Genomic DNA, 8,285 nt, shown 5'->3' on the forward strand with positions numbered 1-8,285 from the left:
AGTCACTGGAGCATGATATCATGTTTGGTAAGGTGGAAGGTCAGAGAAAAAGAGGAAGATTCCCAACGAGATGGAGTTGCCAAGAGGCAGCATCGATGGACTCAAGCAAGGCAACAGTCGTGAGGTTGGCCCAGGATCGGGCAGTGTCTCGTTCTGCTGTGCATAGGGTCGCTATGGGTTGCTACCGACTGGATGGCACCTAACAACAACAACAACAATGATCGTGACTTTTCTTCATATGTTTGTTGCTGCCTGAATGTCTTCCTTGATGAATTATCTGTTCATGTCCTGTGCCCATTTGTAAATTGGGCATGTCTTTTTCTTGTAGAGGTGTTGTAGTTTCCTATAGATTTTAGAAATTAGTTTGATATGTCAATGCAAAAGATTTTCCCCCATTTGTGGTTTTCCTTTTTACTCTTTTGGTGAAATCCTTTGATGCACATAAGTTTCTAATTTTTAGAATGGCCCAATCATCTATTTTGTCTTCTTTTGTTTGTGTAATTTTCACAATATTTGATGTGTTCCCTGGATTATAGTCTTTAAATTTGTCTCTAGTTTTTCATTGATGACCATTATAATTCTGGGATTCACATTTAGGTCTTTAATGCATGCTGAACTGGTTTTTATATATGACATTAGATAAAGGTCTTGTTTCAATCTTTTGCATATCGATTTCCAGTTCTGCCTGCACTATCTGTTGAAGAGATTATGTCTTCCCCACTCAATTTACCTTGGTCCTTTGTCAAAGATCAGTTGGCTATATATGTGGATGGGTTAATTTATGTAGATGGGTTAATTTCTGGATTCTTAATTCTCTTTCAATTATCTATGTATCTTTCATTGTACCAGTACCTCGCTGTTTTGACCACTGTAGCCATGTAGTATATTTTGGAAATCAGGGAGTGAGAAGTTTCCAACTTCGTTCTTCTTCTTAAGTAGTGTTTTGCTTATCCTGGATGTCTTTTCTTTCCATATAAAGTTTGTAATTGTTTTTTCCATCTTTCTAAAGAATGCTGTTAGAATCTGGATTGTAATTGTGTTATATGTGTAGATTGCTTTGGGTAGTATTGACATTTTCCCAATGTAAAGTCTTCCTATCCAGGAGCGTGGTATATCCTTCCATTTTTGTAAGTCTCTTTTGGTTCTTGTAGTAGTGTTTTGTAGTTTTCTTTGTATATATCCTTTGTTTCTCTGGTTATATTTATTCCTAAATATTTCATCCTTTGGGTGGCTCAAATCTGTCCTTGAGATGGTCTCTAAATCCAGGTGGGTTAGGTTCAAGGTCCTCTTTTGCCTATCATGGGCTCGTTTTAATTTTCTTCAGCTTCAGCCCGAACATGCGTATGGGTAGTTGATGGTCTGTTCCATATTCTGCCCCTGGCCCTGTTGTGGCTGATGATATTGAGCTTCTCCATTGTCTCTTCCAACAGATGTAGTCAATTTGACTCTTGTGTATTCTGTCTGGGGAGGTCCGTGTGTATTGCTGTTGTTGTTAACTGCTGTCGAGTCGATTCTGACCCATAGTGACTTTGTTTAGAGTTTCCAAGGAGTACCTTGTGAGTTTGAACTGTCAGTCTTGGGGTTGAGAGTGATTTTGCAAACCAGTGCATACACCCATATTGAAATGAATATGTTCCTGACATGATTATTCTCCACTTTACCAATATCTTTCAAAATCTCAGACTTAAAATTACGCAAGATGTCATTAATGTAATATTTCCAGTATAAAGGACAGAAAAATTAGTCCTTATGTGAAGGAAAAGTGAAGAATAACTAGAGCATTTTGAAATTTTTTTGGCAGGAGGATTTAGAAGAATACCGATAATTATAGGATCTTAAGAAGGAACCATCAGTTTTGTTTTAGGATTAGAATGCTGATTTTAATGATAATAAGTTTACAGTTAAGGACTTCTGGTAGTGTAGTGGTTACAAATCAGGCTGCTAATCTCACGGTCAGCAGTTTGAAACTACATGCTGTTCTGTGGGAGTGCGATGAGGCTTTCTGCTCCTGTGAAGGTTTACAGCCTTGGAAACCCTATACAGGGTAGCTATGAGTCGGAACCGACTCCACAGCACATAACAACAACAGCAAAGTTTACAGTTAGGATAATTTACTGGTAGTATAAGTGCTTGACTGTTATCTGAAAGGTTGGCAATTGGAATCTACCAGGCATTCCTCGGGAGAAGAGACGTGATGATCTGCTTCTATAAAGATTACATACAGTCTAGGAATCCCTATGCAGTTCCAGTGTGGCAGATAAATCCAGAACTGCTAACTGCAAGTTCAGCATTTCAAATGCACCAGCTGTTCCATGGGAACCTTACACAGGGTTGCTATGGGTTGGAAATGATCTGACAGCACTTGACGATGAGGAATCACCAAGGAGTAGTTCTACTTTTCTCTTAGGGTCATATGAGTTAGCATAGGCTCCGTGGCACACAATAACAATTAGTAATCATTGTAATATTTTACATTCCTGACACTTTCTTCATGCCAGTCACTGTTCTTATGTGCTTCATATACAACAACTAAATTACATCTACAACATCTCAATGAATTTTCCTTATAAGTCAGTAGAGAAATGACTGCAATTATCCAAATAAACAGCAGAAGGAAAAGGTTGTTAATACCAATTTATAGATGATTCTTGAATTAATCTTCAATTCTGAAAGGGAGTAAGACAATTAAGAAAAGTCCTTATTTATTTTAATCTTCAAACTTCCGTGTGTGAATAAGTATCCTAAGCTCAACTTGTTTTTAATGAGTTCCTTAATGAGTTTGAAATTTTTTTTTCAGTTGACATGACTTTTGTATGGCAAGAATTGTGATACATTGCTATAATCTTTGCAAGGCACATTTTTGGCCACACTTGACATGGTTCCTTTACTGATGAATGGCATGGTGCCCATGTCACACCTACTGTTGGTGTGATCACACCCATGGACACCTGAATCAACAAACACTAATTACATTCCAGCCAGCTAGTTGGAGCCTTATTTCTCTCTCTCTCTCATCTTCTATCTAGCAGATTGTAACTAGAGAGAAAAGAAGTACATTTTTAGACATTGTGGACACATGGGACTCTTCTCAAGCCCCCAGACCAAATGCAATCCTGTGGAAGATTTTCTAAAAGTAGTGGAGATATTGGGACCTTGGCAAATGGGAGGCTGCTGGTGGCCCAGGGCAGTGTGGGGAAGAACTGGAATGACTAGGGTGTTGGTGAAGTAAAATGATTTGGGTATCTATGAAGGAACTTGGCAAGATACAACTATTTTTCACAATTCCTTTCTTAACAGTATGACACATGTGAGTAGTAATCCAAACAAAGGATGGTAAAAGGAAAAATAATTCCCTACCTTGACATTTCTTGACTTATATAAATCTCTATTGGGCCAAACATGAGATGAAAACTGAAAAAAACAAACGTATCAACAACAACAACAAAAACGCAAACACTTTTTAAAACAAAGATAAGAACTATAAGGGCATAGAAAAAACTAGATTAGTAGAAATGGAGCAGCCAAAATGGAAATGATGTGAATGTTCACATATTATAAACAATGTAACCAAAGCTACTGAATAATTTGTATGTAAGTTGATGAATGGAACCTAAACTACTATGCAAATTTTTGACCAGAAACATAATAAAATATTATTAGTAAAACTGATCTCAGACAAAAACAACCAGAAAACAAGGTGAGTGCTCTAATACAGTGTTGGTTGGTGATTATGTATTTTCGAGTTAGTTCTAACTCATACTGACCCTGTATAGGGTTTCCAAGGCTGTAAGTCTTTATGGGAACAGAAAACCTCATAGTTTTCCTGTGGGGCGACTGGTAGATTCAAACTGCTGACCTTGAAGTTAGCAGCGCTGCCTATAATCCACTAAACTACCAGCGCTCCTTTTTGCATGTTATAAACATATTTAATTCTCCAGAAAATCTCATGAGATCAATGGAATCTCCTCCATTTTACAGATGAGCTGGAACTTGGAGTGGTGAAGTAACTATCGGGAAAGCAGAAGAAATTGACTACATACCACTTTATTGTGCACATGCTATAGCTAAATCACTTTATAAGCAATGATTTCAATTTATAGTTATATTAAAATATCAACTTAATCTCAAGATTTTTGGCTATTAGTTGACCTCCACATCAGCAATGTTTTCCAGAGTTTCCACCATAAAGGCTTTAAAATGTTATACATATATGATAGTGGAAAGGAGCTCTGGTAGCGTAGTGGTTACGAATCGGGCTGTGAACCGCAAGGTCAGCAGTTCGAAACTACCAGCGGTTCCGCGGGAGAAAGAGGAGGCGTTCTGCTCCAGTAAAGATTTACAGCCTCGAAAACCCTGTGCAGGGTCGCTATGAGTCGGAACCGACTCCACGGCAGTTAACAACAACAACAAAGATAGTGGATACTGATGTGGCGCTGTGTGTTAATGCGCCAGACTGCAAAGCCATTTGAACTGCAAGGTCAGCGGTTCAAGCTCACCAGATGCTCCTTGGAAACCCTATACAAGGTCGCTATGGGTCAGAATCGACTAGATGGCACTTAACAACAACAAGGATGGAGGGAGACCTGGCTATTCAGTGGTAATGTGCTTGGCTGCTACCTGAGAGGCTGGTGGTTTGAGTTCACCAGTTGCTCCACAGGAGAAAGATGGGGTAGTCTGCCTTTGTAAACATTTACTGTCTTGGAAACCCTATGGAGAAGTTCTTCTCTCTCCTATGGGGTCCTTATGAATCACAACTGACTTCATGGCAAGGGGTTGTGTTTTGTCTATTTTTCTAAGGGTAGAGGTGGACCACACTGCATTTATGGTGTCTGAACTTTAATATAATTTGAATACAGACATAAGCTGCCCATATTACTTGCAACCTAAGTCCCTTTACCTTAGAGACTTTTTAAGCTTGATTTAGAAAGTAGATAAGATTCTTTATAATTTATGAATATGTTCTCATGTGAAGAATGACTCTATAAAGACATTAGAAAAACCAACCCATTCTTTCATGTCAAGTATCAAATCTCTCCCAAACATTTTCTTCCAAAATTATGAAAATGATAACTCTAACTCCACTTCAGTGGCGTTATCACATTCCTACTCAAATTCTCTAGGCATTTATTTGCTGATGTAATGTAGAGAACTGTGTCTAAATTTTACAGAGATTCCTGAATTATTTGAAACAGAGTATATATTCACTAACAGAAATTAACCAAATTGAATCAAAATATCTATAATAGTTCACCTTGATTTTCATTCAGGGAGAGAAACAAGCAAAAGAGTACACAATGATCTCAAATAACCTACTTTCTAAAAAACATGTTCTGTTCCTCTTTTGGGGTTTGACAAAGGGTCTAGATATAATATGCAGACATCTTTCCTTGAACTGGGTTGTGGATTATTCAAAGAACATTTTCAAAATTTAGCCTGACCCCCTCCCCCAGCTCACCACTAATCCAGTCTGCTTTTTAGACAGTATTCTCTCTGTCCTCTCAGTGCACATTCTGGTTTAGTTTGGGGATTGCAAAGTAATTTGATTACTAGACTAAGCCAAACATAATTGTGGAATGAAAGCTGCCAAGAAGCAATCAGATCCCCTACATTCCAAAACCAAGCCTATTTCAAATGTCTGATGGACCAGCTTCCATTGCAGCCCACATGGCTGTGAGATACATGTGACCAGAGTTAAAATTGGATACTGTCCCTCACTCTCAATTCACAGACCTGAATATCTAAAGTCCTTAAAATAAAGTTGAAGTCAAACATACCTGTTCTCAGATGTCTTTTAGGCACCAAACCATGCAAAACTTACCAAGGAAATAAAATATCAGCTCTAGTCCTAAGTCTCCTTTAGGGAAGAAGCCTTCTAATGCCAGTCACATCACAGGATTGATCTGCCCTGATTTCTGATGTAGTCTGTTCCTTGGAAGTCTTTCTGCTCCTGGCAGCTGCACTGTGGCCCTGCCCCCAGATACAGCTGGGGTTTACAAATGAGGATGTCCCAATCTGAAGGTGTAGCAACTTCTGAAGGGAGCTTGGAGGTTTAAAAAAAATTCACTGTAAAGAGTTAAGAGGTTTTGTGGCCTACAGGGGAGGCAGTTTGCAAGAGAAAATACTTTAAACTACTGCAGGTAGTTTAAACCGCAAAAACTCTAGGTTGCAATGCAAAGCATCCCTTTCATTTAAATTATTTTCAGATAGGAGGAAGAGTGGTTCTCACCTGTCCCAGACATTATGCTCCTGGGCTGGAGCAGCAACAGGAACAAGTGAGCAAGCTCTTTCACTTTTTTTTTTTCCTCACCTGCTCTCAGTGACAGCTGTTTTATTGCCAAACTCAGTAGAGATCAGGCATTTAGATGGGCATTTCACAGGGCGGGACGGCCAGTTCTCACCTGATCAGAAGGGAGGTGCTATCTACTTGTACTTAGTATATTTCCATATGAGCCTCTTTGGAGGGAGTGATTAGTTGCTAGGGGCTGAGAGGGAAGCTGGGATTGGTTGTCCCCCTGGCAGCTTTGGCTGGAATGAACAGTTGTTACCAGAGAACATGGGTCTTCTCTAAAGGCATCTGGTTGCCCAGTGACTTGATTCACAACACACAGCCCTTTGCCCAACCAGAGTGGGCAGCATGCCAGGGATCCAGTACCTAGCTGCCAGGCATTTATTTGGGGAGAGACCGCACAGGGGGAGGACTAGGTGGCGAAGTCTTCGTCTAAATTCCTAACAGGGTCCAAATAACATTAAAAGTAAGGCTGCAGATGACAAGTAAAGTCCAGCAAGCCCTCGGCCTGACTTCTCACCAATGCCACCCTTCTTTGAAAGACACAGAAGTAGCCCCAGCCTGTAACTTGTTACTTCTTGCCCAAAGGATCTTACAACAGTGAGACCCAGGCAAGCAGGAACACAAGAGCTAACCACAGAGAGGGAAAGAATGAAGCCGAATTTTCTAGTGGCCTCCTGTCCCTGGGGGGTCTCATCCAGGATGACTTCCCCATCCAGAATTGCAGTATTCCCTTCCTCAATAATACTCTTGCAACTTGTTTCACTGTAAAATTTAACCTGTGTTCCTGCCACTGTGGTCCACTTTCTCTCTGCCTTCCTCCAAGCTTCCAGGTCAAATTACTGACATCCAGTATCCAGGGAAAATAATTCCATGCCTTATTTCCCATGTCTGGGTGGAGTGTGTGTATACTGATTGCCATCTGAAATGTTGCCAGCATTTTAAACTCACAGTAACTGAGATTATAGGTGTGTTGGAAACAATCAGTTAATTATATTTTTTTAAAATTCAGATGTAACAAAATTATACACAATTTTTATTTCATACCATGTGTGTTAGCAGCAACTAGGTAAATTCCTTTTGATTTTAAGAAAGCTGTTGGAAACAAAACCTGTGTTGTACGTACATGGTTTCTGATGAGTAAGTAAAACAACAAAGCTAGCATGCAAGCAACAAAGCTGTTAATAGTTGAAAGTGTAACAACTTGCATACAAATAAGTAATTTCCATATTGAAAGCAAACAAGAGACAAGCAACAAAACCCTGTATGAAGCATCTTTAAGGTTGAAAAAATAATGTAAGCATTTTTCTGGGGGCTCACTCCTATCTGTGTTAACCCTTTATAGTCTTCAGCTTGCTTTCACATCTGACTTCTCAGTGTGCTATCCTGGAAAGTAGAGCAATTAACGTTAATATTTGGGATTCCAAACAGAGTAAATGAGACTATGTTGTTGTGGTTGTTATTAGTGTCCATCGAACTGGTTCCCACCTCATGGTGACCTCTGACTAGTGGTGACCTCATGCACAGAAGAATGAAATGCTGCTTGGTCTTGTGCCAACTCCATGACCAGTTATCGGATTTGCATTGGCTTATTTCAGGAAGTAGATCGTCTGACAATTCTTTTTAGTGTTTTAATCTGAAAGCTCCTCTGAAACATGCTGGATACCATGGCAACAGGCAACCCACCACTGACAAGGATGGCTGCTCCTAAGCATTGGCTGGGGGTCAAAGTTGGCTCTCCCTCATGTTGTTGTTAAGTGCCATTGAGTAGCTTTCTGTATAGGGTTTCTAAGGAGCAGATGCTGGTTTTGAACTGCTGATCCTGTGGTTAGCAGTCCAGTGTGTAGGCTACAGCATCACAGCAGGACTTGCCATGGAAGGTGAAAATTCTATCATTGAACCATCAAATTATGATGTTGTTGTTGTTGTCAGGTGCCATCGAGTCGGAACCGACTCATAGCGACTCCATGCACAGCAGAACGAAACAATGTTCGATCCT

Source organism: Chrysochloris asiatica, unplaced genomic scaffold (genome assembly GCF_000296735.1).
Source record: "Chrysochloris asiatica unplaced genomic scaffold, ChrAsi1.0 scaffold00196, whole genome shotgun sequence".
NCBI classification, from domain to species: domain Eukaryota; kingdom Metazoa; phylum Chordata; class Mammalia; order Afrosoricida; family Chrysochloridae; genus Chrysochloris; species Chrysochloris asiatica.